Below are 24657 nucleotides of genomic sequence, written 5' to 3'. Positions count from 1 at the left end.
TGTGGGTGTGTGCATGTGTGTGGCGTGTGCATGTATGTTGTGCATGCACATGTCTGTGCAAGCATGAATGTCTGCACTTGCATGTGTGTATCTGTGTGTGTGAGCACGCATGCTAGGGCTTATATGAGTGGAGGAACTTGATCAGAGTAAGGAGGCCCTACGGTTCTGTAGGGGGTACTACTGACATAGCAAAATGTGGCTAAGTTTGTGCCCACTAGCCAAGAGGCTTGGGCATTTGAATGACAATTTTAAAAAAGAGGGAACAAAGGAGACTTTTCTCTTGCAGAACAAATAAATCAGGCAGGAAGAGGTGCAGGGGAGAAGAGATTTTTTTTTTAACAGAAACTCCTGTATCTAGAATTATTTAAATCTGTTGACAAGTGAGGCCAAGAAATGAGCCAAATCATGGTGAAACATCCTGAAAGATTTTCAATGTTCCAGAAATTTTGGTTCAGAATAGATGGTAGTATTTGACCAGTAGGAATCCAAGCCACCGCAGAATAAAAAGAAAAAAAGATGAAGGAAGGAAAGAGAAAGGGGAAGGGGGCTCAGAAAACATTGAGCCTTTGAAGAATTCATCTCCCAGGGTCCCGCTGGAGGAGCTACAGGAACCCCTGCCCTTGGAAGAATAATCCTGGCACAACAAGGCAGGGGGTGTCTGCAGAGCAGCAGTGAGCTGGCACCTGTCTTTCTGAAAGTCTGTGAGCCACCACTGAGGTTAGGACCAGTGCCACGTGGCCTGCTATGTGCCGGCATGAAGGCTACGTATTTCTGGCAAAGTCTTCAGGTTCGGGTGTGCACTGGCCAAAGTTAGCAAAAATGAAAAATGAACGAATGCATGAGTAAAATGCATGTTAAAACTCCAACATGGTCCCTTCCATGTTGGATGGTGAGTATCCCAGCAGACTAGTTCCATGTCATGGGTCCCGCCCTGGGCCAGCTTCCCTGTGGGTCTGAACAGGGCAAAGGCACATTCTATCTCAACCTAGAAAACATTCCACTTCAGGGCAGCACCCACGCACCCCCGGGCTGCTCCAGCCACTGTGCTGAGGGCCCAGCGGAGGGGTTGGTGGTTGGGGACCCTCAGAAGCAAACCCTGTCCTTTGGGAGGGTGGCCCAAACAGGTTAGAACTAAACACCTTTGTGTTCAAGAGCCTGGTGCCCATATACTGAGAGCAGATTAGTTTGAAAAGATACATGCACCCCAATGTTCGTGGCAGCACTATTTACAATAGCCAAGACACAGAAGCAAACTAAGTGTCCATTGACAGATGAGTGGATAAAGAAGAGGTGGTATGTATACACAATGGAATATTACTCAGCCATAAAAAGCATAAAATAATGCCATTTGCAGCAACATGGATGGACCTAGAGATTTATCATACTAAGTGAAGTATGTCAGACGAGAAAGACAAATATATGTTATCACTTATATATGGAATCTAAAATATGATACAAAGGAACTTATTTACAAAACAGAGAGACTCACAGACATAGAAAACAAACTTGTGGTTGCCAGAAGGGAAAGGGGGGGATAAATTAGGAGTTTGGGATTAGCAGATACAAACTACTATATATAAAATAGATAAATAACAAGGTCCTACTGTATAGCACAGGGAACTATATTCAATATCTTGTAATAACCAATAGTGGAAAAGAATGTGGAAAAGTATATACATATATATAAAAGATATATATAGAAAAGAATATATATATATATATATAACCGAACTGCTATGCTGTACATCAGAAACTAAAACATTATAAATCAACTATACTTCAATAAATAATAATAAAAAGTCCTGTTGCCCAGAAGGAGAGGAGAGGGAAGACATTTCCCTCATCTGAGATTCTTCTCCATCAAGCCTCTTTCAGTCCTGAGTCCCGCCCCTCACAGGACCACTAGGACAGAGCGTCACATGCACGTTACATGCAAAGGGAGCCCAGACCCCAAGCACACACTCTTGCCTCCTTTCCGTTTTTGCCAGTGACTGGATTTCCTTTTACCCATCATGGCATTTTTCACGCACCACAAAGAAACCCCAACAAAGAAAGAGAAACAGTGCCACCTTGGAATAGGTAATACACAAGGGAAATGGCCAACCTGTGTAGACAGTTACGAACAACTCACTTCTGAATGTCTGTGCAGGGCTCCCCCTTTCGCCACTGGGGGCTGCTTCACCCTCCCTGTTGTGGGCAGAGTGCAATTTGATTAGAACTCTGTTTACCGTGTATGGCTTTGGGCCAGAACTCTGTGGATACGGGGCATACAAAGATGAAGAAACCAGGGTTCTTGTCCTCAAGGAATTCACAGCTGGTGTAGTAGTCAGCTTGGGCTGCCACTACAAAGTGCACAGACTGGCACAAAAACTTATTTCTCATGGTTCTGGAGACTAGAATTCTGGGACCAGGGTGTCTGCAGGGTTCTTCTGAAGCCTCTCCCCTGGGCTTGCAGGTGGCCCCCTGGCCCCCGTGTCCTCACATGGTCTCTCTTCTACCCCTGCTATCTCCTAATCTCTTCCTCTTGTGAAGACACCAGTCAGATTGGACTAGGGCCCATGCCAAGGGCTTCACTTAACCCTAATCACCTCTCTAAAGCCCTAACTCCAAATACAGTCACATTCTGAGGGTTAGGACTCCAATATGTGAATTTTGGGGTGGGACACAATTCACCCTTCACAGCCAGGCAGGGCTGGGCCACCTGAACACCCCTCGATGGTACACAATGATTTGTCAACAAATCCTGCCCGAGAGCCTCTGAGTGCAAGGACCCAGGAGTGAGCAGGCGTGTATTCTTTCCCATATGCTTTTCCATTATAGGTTATTACAAGACATTGAGTATAGTGAGCTCACACTCACGAGAATAAACAAGCAGAAGCCGACACTAACAAGCATGATGGAGAAAAGCCAAGGAGCGAAGAGGATGGGGTGAGGAGTGGGGCACCCGGGGTGGGGGGGAACCAGGGAGGAAAGGGACTCTGTCCGTGAGAAGGCATCACTGCAGCATTCGGACGTCACAAAGTCAAGAAGGAGAGTTTATGAAACACAGAGGAGGCTGGACTTAATTTTGAAGGACAGGTGGGAAAAGGATGCTAAAGGTTTCCCAGGGGAGGCAACTTTCTTCTTAAAAGAAGCCGGCCGTGACTGTGATGAACTGAAATTCTCCATACTTTGTTGACGAATCCTCATAACAACCCTGCAAAGCAGGTGTTATTAGCCTCAGTTTATGGAAGAAAGAACCCAGGCCAGGGAGGCCACGTGCCTTGCCCAGGTCACATGACTGGCATGTGGCAGAGCAGGGGTTTGAACAAAGTCCGTCCAAGCTGAAGCCGTGCTCTCGGCGCACCTCACAGCCTCCCGGGGTAAGTGGGGCGCCGAAGGCGGAGTTGGATCCTGCCAGGCAGAGAGAAAGGGGGACCAGAGGAGCAGAGTATCCCGGGCAGAGGAGACAGCAAGAGCAAGGAGACCTCAGAGGGATGACAAGGACGGAGTTTCAAGGGCAGGGCGTGAGGGCAGCCTGGAGGCGGCTGACAAATCAGTTTGGGCCAGACTGTGAAGGGCCTTGAGTGCCGTGCTAAGGAGGTGGGATGTCATTCTGCCGGCGCAGGAGGGTCGAAGCCTTTTAGGCAGGATCATGGGAACCGCAGGGTCTAGGAGATAAGGCTGGGGGGCGGGAATGGCAGGAAGAGAAGACGCATCAATGAAGGTAAGAACCCTCAAACCAAGCAGATGATTAACAGTCTTAACCCCAAATCAAACAGCCAGCGCCCAGGCTGCTAAGAGACACCGAGACTTTAAGTTTATTCCTTAAGTGAATGTTGAGGGCTCTTCACTTTCTATGTGGAACTTTCTTCCATTCAATTTGGGCTTCCTTCTCCATCAAGGAGTGGTTGGATGGTCTGGGTTTAAATGTGGCAAAATGGATTCTCCCTCAATCATTTTACCAATAACAATGATGACAAACATTCACTGAAGGCTTAGTATATGCCTGGTGCTAAGTGTTTTACTTCTCCAAAAGCCTGTGTAGACACTGATGCTCAGAGAGGTTAAGGAGCTTGGCCACAGTCACACAGCCTGGAGCAGTAGAGCTGGGCCACAAGCTTTACGTGTAGACAAATCACCTGTGATCTTGTGAAAAGACAGATTTTTTTTTATTGTATAGTACTTTATAACTATTATGACAAAAATACTTTGGTTTTTATTGACAATATTTTCATATTATGAAAAGGTTCATATGCATTATAATTTAGAAAACATGGTAAGTTACAAAGAAGAAAGTTATTATGACCCATAACTTCAACGTTCAGAGACAACTACACTTTTTAACATTTTGATATACAGGTTCCCTGAAGCTATTTGAAAATAAGAGTGTTCCTACGAAAAAAAACAGATTCTGATTCAGTAAGTCTAGGGTGGGACTGAGATTCTGCATTTCTAACAGGCTCCCAGGTAAGGATGACACTGCACAGGTGGACACTTCAAGCAGAAGGCTCTGTGAGCCTCTCCAAGTAAACACTTTCTCACTGTCATCCCCTTAGTCTCTCTTCTCTCCCGGCTCATTTCCAGATGCAGGGTGATGGCATTTCCTGACCTTTTCTGACAAGTGACCTGCGGCCCTCAGGGGAAGGAAAAATGGGTCAAACTGTCAGATCAGCCCCTGGAAGCTTCTCAAGGTGGCTGACATGCAGCCCGGCTGTCAGATGAGGGAAATGTCCAGGCTCTTGACCTCCCAGGGGAGGCTCCAGGGAAGGCACGTGGAGGCCGGGGGGGGGTGGTGGTCAGAGGTCAGGGCTAGTGGAGGAACCTGGACCCCTTGGGGACAGCACAAGTGCTCTCAAAGAATCGCACCTTTGGGCCCTGGCGGGACGCCACTTCTGATTCTGGAGCCTTTCACGGGGGCTGTCAGAGGAAATAACGCGACTGTCTCTGAGCTTTCAAAGGAAGCATCTTGTCAAGACATCAAAGCCCAGAAGGATGCTTTCAGCTTTGCTGGGTCTTCTGGCAGAGCTGTTAACAGATTCCGCTGCGGTTCATCAAGGGTAGATCTTTTGTGTGTGTGTGTGTGTGTGTGTGTGTGTGTGTGTGTGTGACTGTTCTTTTGTGTCTTAAAGTCACAACACTGTTCCCCTACGCCTTCCCCCCAACTGCCGTGCCACCAATTGCGCCCCAGAAGAAGGAATTCTGATGGGAGGTATGTTGTGGTGGTGATGGTTGGGGGTGGGTGGAGAAAGGAAGGGATGCAGGGATCCTGGGCTTTGCTCTAAGCGCCCAGCGCTCTCCTCATTCCTCTCCATCCTTGCCTCCATTTATCTTGTGAGTTAACTGGGAGAGGCTTTTGAAGTGTCACTGGTGACCCTCAGTTAATTCCTGAGTTTTGCCAATTTCTGCCCCGGCTACTTTAAATCTACACTTGACTTTTGGGGGTGTGGCCCCCAAACCATCAGACATCACCTGGGGTGCTTTGTAAAAATACCCATTCCTGAGCCCCAGTCCGGACTTATTAAACCTGAACAGCCAGGAGCAGGCCCAGGAATCTGTATTTCTAACAAGCAGCCACTGTGATTGACGGGCAGGCAGGTGCAGTGGCCTCGTCAAGAAGCCATCACATGGCCTCTCCTGATTCGGAAGCGGTTGGGCCTGAGGCCAACCCTGTGCTGTAGATGGGAGGTGTTCCTTGCTGCGTTCTGTGCTGGACTACGGTGAATTAGTGTGGTCCCTGGGGAGTGATGATTCGGAGGACGATGCAGAAATAGGGAAAGAACTGTACAAAGTCATGATGCTGGAAGAGTAAAGACCATGGAGAGTGGGGCTCGATCAGAGTGTAAGACATCTTTAGAAAAACAGGTTCCATAGCAGTGGAGCCGGTGGCTGAGGAGGTGAGCTCTCAAAAGCTATTTCCCATTACCTGTGTTTGTGCTTAACTTTTTTTTCTTTAATTTTTTATTGATGTGTAGCTGATTTACAATGTCAGTTGCAGGTGTACAGCAAAGTTATATATGTACATACATGTGTATTTTTTTAGATTCTTTCCCATTATATGTTATTACAAGAAATTGAATATATAGTTCCCTGTACTATACAGTAGGTCCTTGTTGTGTATCTATTTTATATATAGTAATGTGTGTCTATTAATCCCCACTCCCTAATTTATCCCTCCCCACCCTTCCCCCTTTGGAGCCATAGTTTGTTTTCTATGTCCGCACGTGCTTAACTTATATGGCTCAGTTTCTCAGACAATTTTTTTTACAGCAAAGAGGGGTCTGCTAGTCTGGTTAAGCGGAGGAGCATAATGCAGTAACAGGATGCCATCTGCACGCCTGGTCTCCAGCATCCCCACCACACCGACGACAGATGCTGATGTTCTCCATTTCACAGATGAGGAAACTGAGGCTCAGAGAGCTTAACGGGCTGCCTGAGGAAGGTGGAGCCCAGAGAATCCTGACCCCACACCCACTGCTGGATCCCCGTAACACACCGTTGCTAATTGTTAACAATTCCATTTCCTGACACTGAGTCTCTAAATTAGATTTCTCACAAATTCCGAGTGGCTCTTCCCCACTGGGAGTGTTCAAAGGACTAAGATTTTAATTGAATTGTAATGTTTTTCTCAACTTGCTACTCCGAGATGCTCTCTTATTAGGTAGAAGAAAGCCCCTACATGGTCTCCTCCAGCCAAAATTTTCAGTGGATGAAATGCAGTTCATGAAATGGAAAGGTGACGTTAGCATCACCATGCATTTGGGTGACACAGGGCTCTGCGAGGAGGCTGGTGTCCTGCTGGCTGTGGGTGGGAGTGCTGACTTGAGACGGGTGGTGAGAACTGGAGGGCAAGGAGAGCCAGCTCCTCCTGAGAAGGCAGAACCATCTGGGTCCTTGTGTGCCTGGGGCCCAGGATTTATTCTTCCTGAAAGCAGTCAGTTCCAAAGCTCAGGCTCTTTGGGCTCTTCACCAGGTGAAGACTTGGCCTCTGGCTGCCTTGCTCCCCCTCAGTCCTTGCCATTAGTGCCCACCTGGTCAGGGGAAGGGGCACAGGCTGGAGCCAGGCCTCCGGTTGGAATCCCAGCTCTGCCACTTACTAATAGGAACCCACTCTTCTCCAGCCCCAGCCGGGATGCCCACCACCTAGACCCCAAACCCACACACAACCTGGAGAACCCCAACCATGCTCACTCATTCCCCATTGCCAGCATAAGTCCCCGAGACTGTGAAATGGGTGACTCCACCTGCAGGACTGGACTGAATGAGACCCTTTAAGGCTGGCATGATCTGGTTCCCTAAAAGGGTGACTTGAGTGAGTGAGCCAGCGATAGTGATGCGGGGCTCGGCAAAGCGAGGTTCACGGGTTCTGTTCTGCCCTCCTCCTCCTCAGTCTCCCCTCGGAGCATCCCGACCTCTCCCCCAGCAGCCCTTCTCAGCTGCCAACCCCCGCGCCTTGGTGCTGCGCATTGATACCAGCTCATCCCACCTGAGTCACGTGCTCCGACATCTTTCTACCCATCCTTTGTTCATGCCCATAGACATTTCTATGGCAACTGTGCCAATATTTTTAAAGTCTGCCAACTCTGTTGCCTCTTTGTTTTAGAAGAAGATTTTGCTTTCTATCTTGCTGAGATCAGAGTCACAAGACAAAGGTCACCTTCTTACTCATCTCCACACTCATTTCTCTCTACCTCGGAGGAGGAAGTGGGTCTCCCCACTGTAAGGCTAACCCTCTGCCTGGCCTCCAGGCTGCCCTCTGGTCCTCAGGGACCCCAGCCCAGCACTCAGCAGCTCCCTCAGCACTGAATCCCTTCCCTTTCAGTTATAAACACCTGAGATCGCCATTTCCTTAAAACACTAAACACAGCAAAACCAACATGAAAAGCAGCATTCAGTTTCCCAAAGCTGCTCAATTCTGCCACAGTCTACAGGCCATCATGCCAACTCCTGCTCTCCAGGGCAGAGGCTCCCGAGGAAAGAGGCTGGCCTTCTGGGTCTGGTGGTACCACTCATGGGAGTGTGAGCCTGGACTAGTCACATCCACCCTCCTAAGCCGCAGCATTTGTGATTTGGGGATGAAAATGGTACCCGTGTCAAATGGGTCAAATGAGCATCCAGTGACCTCTCCGCACACAGCGTTTGGCCTTGGGCCCCACACACGATGAGTTCTGACATTGAGACACAGGGAGGGTAACCTGTTGTTAAAAACCATGTAACCATCAAATGTCTCACAGGAAGTGTGAGAAGACTGCTGCTCTCCCTGCTCCGTTACTGCACTGCTCACCCCTCCCTCTGCGGATTCCAGCCTCCTTGTTCTGCTGACACTTTTCTCTTAAACTGCCAAATATATCCCACATCACCGCCTCCGTGGGGCAACCTGGCCTCATCAGACCACCTCCCCTGGGCTCTCCTGGGTTGCACTCCCGGTTTCCTCCTGGCAGCTCCTGCTGTGCGCCCGCATCCATTCTCCACTCTCAGAGGTGCACCTCCATGCCCTTGGCCCCTTCCCTCTCCTCTCCATCCTCCTTGGTGACCTCATCCGCCCCAAAAGCTCTAAGCTCACCCCTGCAGAGAGATTATCTACCCAACCAGCCTTTCTAGCCGTGGTTCTTCTCTGCAGCGCCCCAGACCTTCCTTTCTGGCTGCTGGCTGCCAGTGAGGATGGACTGCAAAGACTTACAAGTAGACGAAGGCTGGAGTGACCACTCTCCACTGAAACCTGACTTTTTTTTTTTTTTTTTATAAACAAGGCCCAGATGATTCAAGAAAATAATGTATGAATTAAAAAGCATGGACGATCCAATGCCCACTCAGTTGGAGAAGCCTCTACTCAGGCACCCCCACCTGGAAGGTTATCCGAAGGGGAACTTGGCAGAGGCTGGACTGGACGGCCTGGGAGTCTCTTCCAAGTGTGGATTCTGTGCACCTGTGATCATCACCGGGAGCCTCACGGGCACCTCAAATCTAACACATCTAGAACCAAGCTCAGCGCCTGTCTCCCAAACCTGATCTTTCTCTAGTGCTCCTTATTCCAATAAAAGCAGCACAATCTTCTCAGCCATTCAAGTTGGAAACCTAGATTCCTCTTGCCCCTCCCCTGCGTCCCCAGCCTGAAGTTTACTGTGCACCAGGTCCCCCGTCTCTGCTTCTATAATGTCTCCCGATCCTTCATTCCTCCGCTGTGGGTGGAGTCCTCCTCGTGGCCTCTCGGTGAACAGCATCTGCAAGAACTGCCGGCGTCTCAGCCTGGCCTCTGGGCTTCACCCATCTGTGGCCGGCATCACCTGTCCGGCATCCTTTCCGTTTTCCTCTGGCAGTGGCAGTCCAGTTCTTTTTAGAGAAAGGCCTGTTACCTTCTCTTGGCCCCTGTGGGTCCTCCAGCACTGGGCGCGGGACGTGGTTCTGACCACTCAGTACATCGCGCTCTCCAGCAACCGTGATTGATTCAGGAATGGGCTCGTGACCCCAGTGGAGCAGTCGGAACCAGTGGGGTTCTATTCTGGGGCTTTTGCGGGAAGCCCTGGGGGTAGGATGTGCTCCTTTTCTGGTGGAGTTGCTGAAGGGACTGGATGGAAGCGCAGAAGTGCTAGTGGTCATCTCGCCACATGACGGGCGGCTGAAAGCTGAGCTGAGAGGTGCGGAGAGGCCCTGCTCACACCCCACTGAATGCCCCCAGGCCTGAATCCGACACACCAGGGGGTGTTCCCATACGTCAGTTTGCTTAAGCCAGTGTGATGGGGCTTTCTGTCACTTATAACTGAAAACGTCCCGACACGTGTGGTTTCAGGCCAACCTCCTCACTGCCACCATTTCGTTCTCAACAATCTTTAGCCTTTTCCTGCCAGAGGAGACATGCAAGGTGACCTGCCCGTCTGCAACATTCTCTCATTCTTGATGTGTTGGGTACTAGGCCACACTGTTCTCTTTCCCGCAAGTAAGAATCTCAGGGTGTTAGTGGGAGAGACATTCACAGAGGGCTAACCTTGAGTCCTTGCTAATCAAGAAAAGTACATCATTCACAAACTTCAATACTTTTAGAAACAGATTCCATGCATACCTCATGACATGCCATGACCGAACATCGTGTTTCTAAACATGAACCTGACCGTGTCATCCTCACCATCCAGACCTCCCTAGGAGCACTGGGAGCTGGCTGAGAGGCGCTTTCCACCACCCAAGGCCATCTCGGTGCTCCATTCCTGACCTACAACATTCCAGGGATTTTATTTTGTTTTGTTCTTTTTCAGAATAAATGCTTTATTTACATCAACTTTCTTGTTGCTGCTAGGTACAGAAACGCAGTTTAATACATGATCATGTTATAGGAATGAACCTTTGTGCGTATTTCTTTTTTTTTTAAATTGAAGTATAGTCGATTTACAATGTTGTGTTAATTTCTGGTGTACATCATAATGATTAAGTTCTATATATATATTTTTTATATATATATATATTCCTTTTCATATTTTTCAAAGGTATTGAATATAGTTCCATATGCTATATAGTAGGACCTTGTTTACCTATTTTATATATAGTAGTTAGTATCTGCAAATCCTGAACTCCCAATTTATCCCTCCACCCCCTCCTTTCCCCCTAGCAACAATAAGTTTGTTTTCTATGTCTGTGAGTCTGTTTCTGTTTTGTAAATAAGTTCATTTGTGTCATTGTTTCAGATTCCACATGTAAGTGATAGCACATGGTATTTTTCTTTCTCTTTCTGGCTTCCTTCACTTAGTATGACGATCTCCAGGTCCATCCATGTTGCTGTAAATCATTCCTGGTGTTGTAAAGGGAAATACAGCAGAAGACCTATTTTTTTGGAAACAAACATGGACCTTGGAAAAGAGAACACAGCTCAGACATTCATTCACTTACTCATACACTCATTCCTTCATTCCTTCTCGAGTGCCTGCTCTCTACCAGACACTGCTTTAGATACTCAGGAAATCAGGCATAAGATCCCTGCTTTCAAGGTGCCCATGATCCAGGAGGGAAAGACAGAACATACACAGAAAACAAAGAACTTACAGACAGTGGTAAGTACTCTGCAGAGAGTTCTTAGAAATAATGTGATGGTGACGTAAGAGCTACTTTCAATGAGATAATCAAGAAAGTCTCTTTGAGGAGAGGATATCTAAGCTGAGATCTTCACATCAAGAAATAGCAATGGTAATGAGTATCAATGAAAACAGAAGTGGAGGCTCACTGACTACCTGTGACATTCTATGTTCACTGCAAAGTAATTTTTAAATTACTCAGTTATCATTTAAAAATTATATTCTCCCTCAAAATACTCTTTTTTGAAAGATCTTAAAATTCATTGAAAAGTACAACATTTCACTTACCAACATGAAAACAAAACTCTTTGATGGTTTTATAATTTTTTTTTAATGGAGGTACTGGGGATTGAATGATGGTTTTATAATGGAAAAAAGTTCTTCTCCCTACTTGGGACGATTCAGGGGTAGATGAACATGAGTTGAGAACTCCAAACATCTCCAAAAAAGAGGGAGGAAAAGTTACCTGTGAATCTAGATCAAATAGTAAAAGAAATTTCAATCCCAAGGAATACTTTTTATAAAGTGGAATAAAGAACAAAACTGTAGCAATGCAGTTTTTTGAAGTAAAGATGAAGCAATGTTGTGATAGCTTATGGATAAATGCCAAATGCCATTCTCTGCCTTTAACGAGAGAATCCAAAGGAGGAAAAACAGAATGAAGGAGGTTCACAGGGCATTGTTTGGAGTTGGAAGGCTCGTAGAGGTGCCCTGAGCCTGTCCGTTAGGTAAGGCCAACCCTGAGACCTGGGAAGGAACAGTATGCAAGTACGGCCAAGAAGACTGAGAATCTGGTCCTTCACCGGCATTATCAGACACTAATGGCCCATCTGCCTGGGCAGGTGGGTGAAGTTTCTCCTGAGGTGGTTGTGTTGGGGTGATAGGTTCTGCTAGGTCGCTGTCCAACCTTAATGTCATGGTGAGAATCAAGGTGTTTTGAGCTGAACTGTTCCTTCAGGAGCTGATCAAACAGAGTGGGTAAGTCTCCTAGCTTTGGAGTTAGAACAGACTTGGGTTTGAATTGAGGCTCCATTCCAACACTAACTAACCAGTCATGACATTGGCAAGAAACTTCCCTTCTCCTAGATATGCAGAAATCTGGAGCTCATGCCCACTTCGTGGGATTGTTAGGGTGCCATAAGAGGGCTAATGCTGGCAAAGATCCTAAGACCAGGTACCTGCAAATACTGGTAAATCATAGCAAGGCTGATGATGGAGCAAGAGCAGCTCCACTGCGATGGATTATAAAGCAGAAGTTAGTGCCCCAGAAAGAGTATGACAAAGGCAAGATGAATTTGATGCCCTGGAGGGGCTCAAAGTAGCTCACAACTATAGACACAGGCCAGGGCAATCAGGAAATTGTGTGTGTGTCTGCCTGGGTTTCACATCACAGATCTATCGCATTGTAACATCTTTACTCCCTCTCTTTCTCTGAACAATAGTCTTGTTAAAAAAAAAAAAAAAGCAACACGATAAAGACATATTTTGCAAAGTGGCTTCATTATTTTTGCAGTTAATTACTGGTGCTATCATCTTCTTCAAGGCAAACTATCCTTTTTCTGCGTAGAATGAAGCATAACAGCCCCCACCACATACAGGCAGGCCCCACCACACACACACCCACAAACACAGAAAACCAGGGCTGGGGGAAGTGATGTGTTTCTGAAAGCAGAAAAAAAAATCTTCCTGAGACAGAAAGAAAAAGGAATCAATTTTAGCTCTACATGTCACATACATACATAAATAAGGCGCTATCAAATGTTTAAGACGGGTCTACTCTGATTTACAATCCATCAAATTCTGCTATCAAAACATTTAGAGACGCTGTGAGACTACGGGGATGTATTGTATCGACAATTCCTGGTGTAACCTTTTCATTCCGCTCCTGTGGGTGATTTTGCGCACACTTCATCTTCTTGGAGACGAGAGAGAAGCGAGATCTTTCTGTTCCCCAGGCACGGATCAGGGCGAGACAGGGCTTTTCAGCAGATCCTTAGATTCTGTCTGTCAGATCCCCCTCCATTCTAGCCCCCACCCCGCCCTCCAGCCCACCCTTTGCATCCCCCAGCCCACAGCTTTCGCTTGAACCCCTTTCATCTCTACCTCGAAGAGACTTCCCTTCATCTCAAAGCCTGGGATAAAGGCTGAAGGTTTCCTCGTATTCTCTGATAGAATGTCCTCCACAAAGCCATTCATCCAAGCCAGTTAAATCCCAGACAGAAATGACACAGATTTAAGGTACATCCAGGGGCTGTATTTCTGCATCTCTCTGCACTGGACCCAGAGTATCACGGGCTGAATAACAGCCCCAAGGGCATCCAGGTCCTAATCCCTGGAACCTCCGAATGTGACCTTATATGGCAAGAGGGACTGCGATGTGATTAATTTAAGGCTAGCAAGATGGAGAGATTGTGCAAGTGAGCCCTAAATCTAATCACAGGTGCCCTTATAGAGGGAGGTCTGACTACAGATGAGGAGAGGCGATATGATGATGGAACAGAGCCTGGAGTGAGATGCTCTGAAGACAGAAGAGGGGAGCCACAAGCCAAGGCCTGCAGGCAGCCACCAGAAGCTGCAAAAGACAAGGAGGCTACAGAAGAATCCGGCCCTGCCAGGGCCTTGACTTTAGCCTTAAGGATCTGATCATCGGCTTCTGACCTCTAGAACGTTAGAGAATAAACCTGTGTTGTTTTGAGCCAACCCCTTTGTGGTGACCTGTTGCCACAGACAGAGGCTAGCACTCCGGGGACGAGCTGAGCTGGGTGTGCCACGTGAGGCTTTCCTGTCACCCCACGCCCCCTCCTAGGTCAGCTGCTCCCTGCTTCTCCTGGGAATGAGTAATGCTTCTCCTGGACTCTGATCCACAAGGCCAGGATCCACTGCCTTCAGTTTCCATAAAATCGCCACCGTTAGTGTGATTACCTCTGCTCGCGATGACCATGTTCTAAATGACAGTCTTTAGAGAGGCACACGGGAGCTTGCAAAGATGCATGCAGCACGGCCTGCTGCTCTCCCTCCAGCTCAGGTTCACGGTCCCCCTCCTCATCTTCCACGGCTACCACCCTGACCCAGGTCAGCACCGTCTCTCACCTGGGCCCCTGCAGGTGCCTCCTGCCTGGTCTCCCAGCTTCCCCTTCGTGCCCACCTTCCTCAACTCACTAATCCCCCAGAAAGATCTTCTAAATCATAAACCGCATCTGCTGACATAATCTGATGCTCAGACTCCATGCCAGGCCAACTGCATGAGAACCTTGGGGCGGGGACCCAGCTGTGGTGGCTTTCCAAGCTCCCCAGGTGATGCCGATGGAACCGCCTGGAGTGGGTGATGACTGGGTGCATCTCTGACCCACACCCTCAGCTGTGCCCCCATGTTTAGAACACCTGCTCTTGGAGGTGGAGGGCCTTACCCTGAGTGTGTTAAAGCTGAGCTGTCTACAGGGTGGCCTAACATGTCCCCCTCACGTCCCAGGCTGTGGTAAGGCTCACATGAGATGGCGATTACAAAGGGACCAAACTGCCTTCTCCCCTCCCTTCCCCCTTTCTCTCTGATCCCCTTCCTTTCCCCCTCCCTCATCTTTCCATCCCTCTTTTAAAGGTCTCATAAGGGATGAATGTCCGGTGGTAGCTCACTAAACGGCTGCAGGTTCCTCCCTGGGCCCAAGACATGAACTTCAGTTCAGCCCCTCCCATACAGCCAGGAGTGCACAACTCTTGTAGAAACGCCCCTGGCTCCCGGGGGTCCAGGCACAGAGAGCCTTGCATGGCTGCACCCCAACACAAGTAAACAGCTTCCTTTAGTCAGGCAGGGCGAGAGTATTCCTGGCCAACCGTGGGCCACAGACCGCAAACCTGCATCTGGGCTTGTCCAGCCCCACTCATTTTACAAGTAGGAAACTGAGGCTTAGAGACGTATCAATGCCCATGGAGAGCACCAGGGGGCTCTTGACAAGTGGCCTCCGGTAGCCACTGGCAAGGCCTGCCCCATCTGGGCCTGGAAAGCTCTCAGACCAGGGAGGGTCCCCTGATAACACCGAGGACCAGCTTTGGGCTGAAAGGGTGAGGATTCTGGTTGGCCTCGCCGATGTGATGTCTTGGTGGACAGACCAAGGACTAGGCGGGACTCCCCCCCCTCCCGCCACTTTTGCTCTCAGCACACAAACCTGGCAACGCCCTGAGTCTCCGCACCCCCAACACATCTGGGAGGTGGAGGGAAAGCGGGACGGGACGGCGTGTTTTGGGATCACCTTCACCACGGGGGGCAAGATTCTTACCAAGTCAGTCCCCGTGTGCAAGGGCTCTAGAAAAGTATGATTTTTTTTTTTTTAACAATTTAAGCTTGAGAAAGAATCCGGAGGGGGTCCCTGTGCTTCCAGAATTCCTCTTTCATATTTTCTGAGCTACTTTGCAAACTGCCGCTCTTTGGCAGAGAATTACCAGTCTGCTCGCTTTTTTTTTGCCAATAGCCCTCTCCATCTCCTCCACACCAATAATGACCGTCAGGATGCTGCTGGAGATGAGCCTCCCCCAGGTCCGGAATGTGCCTTATGGTACACAGAACATTTTTACGCACATCGTCGAGTGGGAGCTCTTCATCCTGGGGAGGCAGAGTGGGAAACGCTATAGCCTCCATTTCCCCATGAGGCCACTGGGGCCGAGAAGAGGTTTGTTTGGTGATCTGCCTCAGAACCTTCCTTACACCAGCTCCCTGCTGTTACCTTCCTGTTGTACAAACAGGAGACAGGGCATCGAGCTGGCTTGCTGAACTGAAGTAGGAGCCCAAGCCTGACCCTTCTTTTGCCTTTGTGGTTTCCCTTTTTGGGAGGAATACAACCTTAGTTAATTATAACCAACCACACCGCATCCCTAGTTTCCTACAGAGTTTGCTCTATTTTGGCAATTGCCGTTCTCTGTGCATCCATGTGAGAAAGAGTATGAGTTACCGGTATATGAAGACAGGAAACAAAATAATACTGAGTGGATTTTTAAATTTTTCAGACACTAGGGGCCTGTCTTTGTGATTCTTTGTCCTCTTCCAGAGGAATTTCCAGATGCCAGTCTTAATCCTCCAACGTGCTGTGACCCTGGGTACGGGAGCTTGGTCAAAATATTAAAAATATGTGCCAGGGAATATCAAGAAGCAAAACTCTATATACAAGTGAGAAATGGGGTTACTTCTTGGCTGACTGAATGGGTCAGAATGGTCACCGAGCACTGGCTGATGAAGTATCAGTAGCTTATGGGGGAAGAAATTTTAAAAAATCAATTATGTTCCATGTCACATGAGTGGTATTAGAAAGAAGAATGTTATAACAGTATCTTGTTGACATAGAGGCTAGCAGAAGCCAGGAGACAGGTCTGTGCCTTCAGAGAGAGCATGGCCTTGCCAATACCTGCATTTAGACTTCTGGCCTCCACAACTGGGAGACAACAAGTTTCTGTTGTTTTGAGCCACCCACTTTGGTAATGGCAGCCCAAGGCAACTCGTACACCACCCAAAGCAGAGAAAGAGAGACACTCAGCCAGTCCCCAGCTGTTCCAGCCCCATCATTTCAAGTCATCTGGGCTGTGGCTCCCAGACGGCATGGAACAGAGACAAGCCCAAAATGTTACACTCTGTTTGAACTTCTCACTCACAGAATTGTGAGATATAACAGATTTCTATTGGAAATCCCTGGGTTTTGGTGCAGTTTTTAGGCAGCAATAGTTCACCAGCACAGAGGCAGACCCAAGATTACAACCAAGAGTGTGAGAAGATGCCTACACCTGGACCTGAAGCCTGACAAGTCACAGTAAGCCTGAACGAAGGACACTGAGGAAGGCCTGAGGTTGAGGGGGCTCCACGCCTGATGGGCCGCCTGGCTGGCTCTGCCAGCAGGATGAGAGACACACCCCGCCCCCTCGGCAGCCCCCAACAGCCCCCGGGTCAGGTGGCAGAGTGACTTGAAGGCAAGAGAAGCTCTTTCTGCTACACAGCACTGCTACTGAGAGCTCTGTGCTGGCCGCTGTGCTTGGAGCTTCACTGTTATTGCTAAACTTACAAAATCTTGAAAGTAGGTGTTTTACGAATATGGAAAGTGCAGCTCAGACGCTCAGAGAGAGCTCAGGATAACATGCTCAAGGACCAGAGCTAGTCCAAGGCAGAGGTGGGGGTCAAACCGAGCTCCAAGGCTTGGGTTTTTGAAGGAACCCAAGGGAGTCCAAGCTGGGGTGACGTGACACTGGAAGAGGGAGGGGAGAGGGAACAGGAGGCGGGCCTTTAAAACAAATAAACAAAACAGAGTCCAGTTATTCAAAGGTGCCCCTTGAAACGACTGCCACGTCGTCCATTTGGCCAACACGGAAGGTGCAGCCACCATCCTAGAAATCTCAAGCAGCCTCTCCGAGTTCCGTGGGACCGATGGCTGTGAAAACGGTCTGCAAAGAGTTTTCTGCAGGACTGAGAGACTGAGGCTGTGTAAGCCCTAACATCTGCTGATTGGGTAAGCGGATATATTTAGTGGTGGAACAGTTTTTCTTCCAGTTTCGTAACACTTGAAAAAAAAACCCTGCTTGTCCTATTTTTTTTTTCCCTTTTCTTTTCTCTCTCTCTCTCTCTCTCTTTTTTTTTCTTTCTCAAGAGCTCGCAAGGGATGTTGCCATTCTTTCCATAGCAACATGCTAGGATACTGACTGCTTTGCTGGGAGGTCTAAGCAGGATCCAGGAGGCAGGAGAAGAAGTTGCCAGGTTGGGACAGGGAAGAAACTGCTGAAACTCTAACACCCAAAAGGAAGGCAGGAAAGGCCTTGAGCCACTCAGGTTCTCAGAGCTACAAGTGTCACCCCAGCCCTGCTCCTCTCCCGCACTGAGGGGCGTCTCCTGCATGTTCGGGGCGGGTTCTGCAGGCCCTTGTTTGTTTGCTTCCCAGTGCATCCGGATTCTGACGGTTGTTTGTTCTTTAGGAAGTGCTCCCTTTCTTCAATTCTTTCTCCATCCTTCTGATGACGGTAGGGAGGCAGCTTCAACAAGGTGACAGCCTGTCTTCAACACTTCTTGCTAACATTAACTCAGCTCTCCTTTGAGGGAAGGTGGATCCAGACATCAGGGGAGGGGCAGAGGAGGTTGTGGGGAAAGCAGCCTGCACTGGAGGGCACAGTGTCCCCACTTACACACACACAGGCCACGACGGCCCAGTGCGGGGCACATTCTTATCTCCACTTCGCTCAGGGAACTCTGGATCTGAAGCCAAGAACTGAAGGTGCCAGGCCTAAACTCTAAAGGCAGAGCTGGATGCAAACTTGGTGTCATATACCATGTTCGGTATTGTCCGGGGAGCCTGCGTGGAGCTCGGCCACCTCGGCCCATAGGCAGAGAAGCCGGCGCCTCCTATCAAGGGCGACAAGTGTTAAGCAGACCCAGCCTGCCCTTGTTCTTTCCAACACGGCCTTCTGCCTCTCATTTCTATTCTCTGAGGGGCTGCTGTGGTGCTGAAGAGTGCGTAGGAGGGGGAGTGCCTGGGAGTCATTAAACAATAATACTTTTGAAGAATATATAAGGACGTGGGAACATACTCATAAAATGTTAAGTAAAAATGAAGCTACAACGTACTGTAGGATGCCATTTATGTGATGTCTGGAACAGGCAAAATTAGAGAAAAACCAGTGGTTTGCAGGGGCTGGAGAGGGGGGGTTGACCCACAAGGAGCACAAGGGAATTTTGGGGGGGTGGGTGATAGAATTGTTCTGTATCTTGATTTTGGTGATGGTTACTCAACTACATAGGTTTATGAAAACTCACAGAACTGTTCACTAAAAGGCATGAATATCACTGTATGCTAAGTACCTTAATTTTTAAAATAAAAGCCAAAAAATCCGCAGCTACCTGTCAGTATATACGATAGAACACCAATTTCGTGTAAAACACACAAACATTTGTAAAAAATGCAGATGATGTTAACGCTGGCTACGTCTGGGCTTTGGAATTATTCATGATTTTTATTTTCTGCTTTATATATTTTCAACAACTTTTTTTCTGGTTTCCAGTCTTTATTCTCTGTATTTCAAACTGCTCCAGTTCTCAGTATCATTTCTTTTCCTTTTCGCAGCCTGTTTTATTTTTTAATTTATTTTTGTTTTGAAGTACAGTCAGTCTACAATGTGGTGTCAATTTCTGGTGTACAGCATAATGCTTCAGTCATTCATATACATACATATGTTCCTTTTCATATTCCTTTTCATTATAGGTTACTACAAGATTTTGGATATAGTTCCCTGTGCCGTACAGAAGAAATTTGTTGTATACCTAATTTACATATAGTAGTTAGTATTTATTTTCAAGAATTTCTATAATAACCCATATTGTTATCTTTAGAACCAGAGGGGTGGCTTTATTTTAGCCATGGTTGAAAGAGTTTTGGAGTCAAGCTCCAGTTCTTAGAAGCTGTGTGACTTGGAGCGAGTGGGGCCATAAACCTCTGAGCCCAGTCTTCTCATCTGTAAAATGGGATAACACCATTTACCTCTGAGGGTTGTTACTATGACTAAATGGGATAACAGGTGTAGAAGTGCCTTAAAAACTGGAAGATGCAGATCAACTAGTAATTACTGCCATCCTCTCATCTCTGAGAATTTCTTTCAGTTCTTCACCCAGTGGTTTCCAAGCAAGACATCATCACACATTCATGCTAGTAAGAGCCTGAAGCTAGCACATGACTTATTAAAAAGAAAAAGGAGTGCCTCGTATGTAGTGAGTACTCAACAAATACATGCAGAATGAGTAAGTGCCGAGCTGTCCTCCGTGCGATGTACCAGGAGAAACAGACAGAGGGCCAGTAGCTTGCTCACAAGCTGCAGTCCCGCAAATCTTTGAAACTGTTGATCGTACGCTGTGCGCTGATTATGAACCCAGCAGACTCCTCCATCTAATGGCAGAATTGAGGACATTTGAGGTGTACATCCCCAGAAGCTAACCACCTAAGTAGGGAGAGGTAAGTTATAGATGCAAAGGTGTCACAGATGATACGGAAAAGAACTTGGTGAAGGGGAGATTAGCATACAGGGGTGTGGTGGCGGGGAGGGGGGCTTTCCTGGCTATGTGGGACTACAGCTGAACCTTGAAAAAAAGGGAAGCATGGATGCTACAAAACGAGGCAGAAGGATGTTCCAGATGGGAGGACAGTTTGGGCCAGGGGTTGGCAAGCTATGCTCTACCTCTTGCTTTTACAAATAAAGCTTTACTGGGACACAGACAGCCAGGCCCATGTTTGCTTTTATGCTTCCACGGCGGAGTTGAGTAGTTGCAACAGAGAGCTTTTGGTCTGCACAGCCTAAAACACTGACTACCTGCCCCTCTACAGAAAAGGCTGGCTGACCCCTGGTCTGGGCTGAGACACAGAGGCCTGAACACACCGTAGCGTCTGCTGAGGATCAGGTGAGAAGGGATCTGGGTGTAACAGAGGAGGTGAGGCGGGAGGCAAGGAGAGACGGGACAGGTAAGAGGCTGGGGGCGGTGGAGGTGGTGAGGAGGCAGATGGCAGGACTGATGTTCTTGTTTCCAAGGTAGCAAAACAGCATTGCTGAATTTGCCAGGGACGTTCTGGGGTCTGGACCATATGACAGCCAGTCCTGGAGGGGCCTGGTGATGACCCTGCGGCCAGGACTGCAACAGAGAGAGTGGGCAGCAGTGGCTCTGACATCCCGTGAGGGGCGGGAGAGGCCTAGAGGGCTGTGAAGACGAGCCGCACCCTCCGCTGGCACCCACCCACACCCCAGGTAGCTTCGGCTCTTTCACACATTTGGATGCCATCCACTGAGCTTGCGGGTGCTGGAGCAGGAAGAACTGGCTTCTACAAGAACAGCAAGGGCTGTCAGGGAATAAAAGACATTAGTCAGCCTTCAGCTTTGTTCTTTCCTCTCTCGTTCATTCATTTTAAACGCCTTGAATGAACTTACTCCCTCAGTCTCCAATTCAGCTCCCATGTTCCTGAATTTAGCTCCTGGCCTCCTATCTCTCTGTGAGAACTGTGCTCAAAATAAACAATTTCTTAATCACGTTAGGTTCTGCTTTTGTCCTTGGGGCCTATGTCAGTGCCTGGTATGCAGGGGTGCCTAATAAAAATGTTGGTTGAAACACTGAAATGACAAAGGTGGGCAGGACACAGTTTCTGACTTGGGAACTGTGTCATTCCTGTGTCTCAGTTGCCTCATCTGCAAAATGGGGAGGGTGGTGGCACTTACTTCATACGAGTGTGAGGATTAAATGAGTTGAAGAAGAGTCGTTTAGAACAGTGCCTGAGTCAAGGCAAGAGCTCAGTAGATTACTGTAAAGCTACAGTAATCAAAACAGTATGGTACTGGCACAAAAAGAGACACGTAGATCAATGGAACAGGATAGAAAGCCCAGAAATAAACTGACACACTTATGGTCAATTAATCTATGACAAAGGAGGCAAGAACATACAATGGGGAAAAGACAGTCTCTTCAATAAGTGGTGCTGGGAAAACTGGGCAGCTACCTGTAAAAGAATGAAGTTAGAACATTCTCTAACACTATATACAAAAATAAAATCAAAATAGATGTAATGCTTAAATGTAAGATTGGAAACCATAAAACTCCTAGAAGAAAATATAGGCAGACAACCCTCTGACATAAACCGAGTAATATTCTTTTGGATCTGTCTCCTAAAGCAAAGGAAACAAAAGGGAAAATAAACAAATGGGACCTAATTAAGCTTAAAAGTTTTTGCACAGTAAAGGAAACCACTGGTGAAACAAAAAGACAACCTACTAGATAGGAGAAAACATTTGCAAATGATATGGCCAATAAGGGATTAATATCCAAAGTATATAAACAGCTTAGACAACTCAACACACACACACACAAAACCCCCCAAACAACCCAATTAAAAAGTGGGCAGAAAACCTGAATACACTTTTTTCCAAAGAAGACATACAGATGGCCAACAGGTACATGAAAAGATGCTCAACATCATTAATCATCAGAGAAATGCAAATTAAAAGCACAGTGAGACATCAACTCACACCTGACAGAATGGCTATGCTCAAAAAGAACAAATAACTAATGTTGGCGAGGTTGTGGGGAAAAGGGAACCCTCATTCATTGCTGGTGGGAATATAAATGGGGGCAGCCACTGTGGAAAACAGTACGGAGGTTTCTCATAAAACTAAAAATAGGTAATGGATTAAGAGTACAAACTATTAGGTATAAAATAAGTTACAACGACATATTGTACAACCTGGGGGATACAGCCAAAGTTTTATAATAACTATAAATCAAGCATAACCTTTAAAAATTGTGAGTCACTATACTGTACACTTGTTAACATATACTATTGTACAGCAATCTCAATAGAAGAAAAAACAACAACAAAAAAACAGAACTACCACATGACCCAGCAATTCCACCCCTGGGTCTATATCTGAGAAAAACAAAAACACTTATTCAAAAAGATACAGGTACCCCAATGTTCACAGCAGCATTATTTACAATAGCCAAGACATGGAAGCAACCTAAATGTCCATCAACAGATGACTGGATAAAGAAGATGTGGTATATTTGTATATTTGTGTGAATATATATATTTATACACACACAATGGAATACTACTCAGCTGTAAAAAATAATGACATTTTGCTATTTGCAACAACATGGATAGATGTTGGAAGTATTATGCTTAGTGAAGTAAGTCAAACAGAGGAAGACCAGCACTGTGTAATATCACTTATATGTGAAATCTAAAAAATACAACAAACTAGTGAATATAACAAAACAAAAGCAGGCTCACAGATGTAGAGGACAAGCTAGTGGTTACCAGTGGGGAGAGGGGAGGGGGGAGGAGCAAGATGGGGGTAGGGGATTGAGAGGTACAAACTACCAAGTATTAAATAAATAAGCTACAAGGACATACTGCACCACACAGGGACATAGCCAATATTTAAAAATTGTGAATCACCATGCTGTACACTTGAGATTTACATAATATTGTACATCAACTCAGTTCAAAAAAAAAAGAGAGCTTAGTAGACGTTAGCCATCACTTTTATTATTACAGCCTGAATGGGCTCAGGCAAGGGCAGCACAATCCTGAGGGTTGTGCAAGACTAAAGAGAAGAAGAGGTGGGATTGTTTCCATTGAGAGGATCCAGAAAGCCTTCAGAGGGGAGGTCTGTTTGCAGTGCCTTTAGAGTCACGTATTTGGGAAGAATCCTAATGGCTTCACGAGGCAAAAACTGAACTGTAACTGATTACTGATGTCTGCTCTGGGCAAGGAAAGTACAATAGTGGTATGCGTGCCTCCTCCACCTGTGTTCTTTATTTTAGGATTCAAACATGTCAGGACACATTTGGAATTCTGGCAGGACAGGCCTGCCAATAAATTTTTGAATTCTAAGCCTTAAGGGTTGTTTGGGAAGTAATGTGTCCTTAGGGAAGGTGCATACCCTGACTTGAGAACGTTGCCTTAGTCATCAGAAGGAAATGCAATTTTGACTGCGGCCTGGTGCCTGATCTTCATCAGATCATCCTCTGGCCCAGAGCCCAAGGATCCATGCCTAATTCTGAGAGGAGGGAACAAGTTAAAACTGACAGCGTTGTCTCAAGAAAAACCTCTGCGTGAAGCAGCCCTGCCAGGGTCTCGTGATGGAATGGAACACGACGGGGTGGGGGCTGTAGCCTTCTGGTCACGGCAGAGTCCACTGCAGGCGTGGGCACAGTGGGGGTGGGGGCGCTGGTGGTTTGGGTGCTCTGTCAGACTCTGCGAGGCCTCTCAAGAGCAAGAACAGGAGGAGGGTTCGTGGCGGCTCCTCAGAGTGAAGCATACCCGCAACGTTCCCTGAGGACTCCCAGGAGTAGTTAGGGGACGGGAGGTGATCAGGGCCTGGAGGCCCCACCACACTGGGTGGGGACAAAGCCTCATGTGTAGTGACCCCAACGCGAGCCCAAGGCTGGGAGCCCTGAGAAACAGGTCACAGAGTGGTGCGTGGGATGAGTGCTCTGAGTGCACAGAGGAGGGAGGTGCTGGGATGGGGGCAGAGGTGCTGGAAGGCTTCACGGAGATAAGGGCTGAGCCAGGTGAAACTGTAGATGGGGATCTGGAAAAGGAAGGGCCCCCGGAACCAGGGGAGACGTGGGAGCAAAAGCACCGAGGCACGAAAGGCAGGCTGGATCAGGGAATGGCATGGATTTGGGTGGCGGGAGGTCAGGGGACCTGTGGTGGGAAATGAGGCTGGAGGGGAGCAGGGAGTGGAGGGGGCAGATCAGAAGGAGCGCAAACATTAAAAGCAAGGACTTCGCTTTGTTCTTTGCTGCTTTCCCAGTTCCTAGGGACAGCAGCCAGCACAGAGGGAAAGCTCCGTAAGGAATAGTTAAATGAGAGGACGGATGGACGGAAGGAAGAAATCAGGGTTGAGGGGAGGGCAGAAGCTCCCCTTCCTTTTATTGAGAGCAGTACGGGAAGGAAACCCTGGTTGGGCTTTTAAGGGAAAGGAAACCTGACGAGCAAGATTATGAGCAAATACAGCAAAGAAGAAGGGTGTGTGTGTGCAGGCATGCACATAAAGCAAAAGTGTAAGAGACGGGTTGTGTTCTCAGCCCCGAGCCTCAAAAAAAGTACCTCTAGGTTTAAAA

The 24657-nt window shown here is 47.6% G+C and overlaps 1 protein-coding gene and 1 long non-coding RNA gene across 4 annotated transcripts in view; one reads left to right on the top strand and one right to left on the bottom strand.

Annotated features, from left to right (window-relative positions):
• The window catches only part of ZHX2 (zinc fingers and homeoboxes 2), a 142597-nt gene that overhangs the window by 21696 nt on the left and 96244 nt on the right, over nt 1–24657 (bottom strand). The window lies entirely within an intron of this gene.
• LOC105082906 (uncharacterized) lies at nt 17239–21067 on the top strand. Of its 3 annotated transcripts, none has more exons than XR_012502245.1 (4): nt 17239–17515; nt 17654–19999; nt 20369–20442; nt 20571–21067. It is a non-coding gene; the product is annotated as an uncharacterized LOC105082906 (long non-coding RNA). The 3 variants fall into 3 exon arrangements; XR_006720880.2 differs by having other exon boundaries at nt 17248–17515; nt 19256–19999; XR_012502244.1 differs by having other exon boundaries at nt 17250–19999.

Source organism: Camelus bactrianus, chromosome 25 (assembly GCF_048773025.1).
Source record: "Camelus bactrianus isolate YW-2024 breed Bactrian camel chromosome 25, ASM4877302v1, whole genome shotgun sequence".
Classification (NCBI taxonomy): Eukaryota; Metazoa; Chordata; class Mammalia; order Artiodactyla; family Camelidae; genus Camelus; species Camelus bactrianus.
The sequence above is the reverse complement of the archived record's forward strand: the minus strand, read 5'-3'. Positions and strand labels throughout refer to the sequence as shown.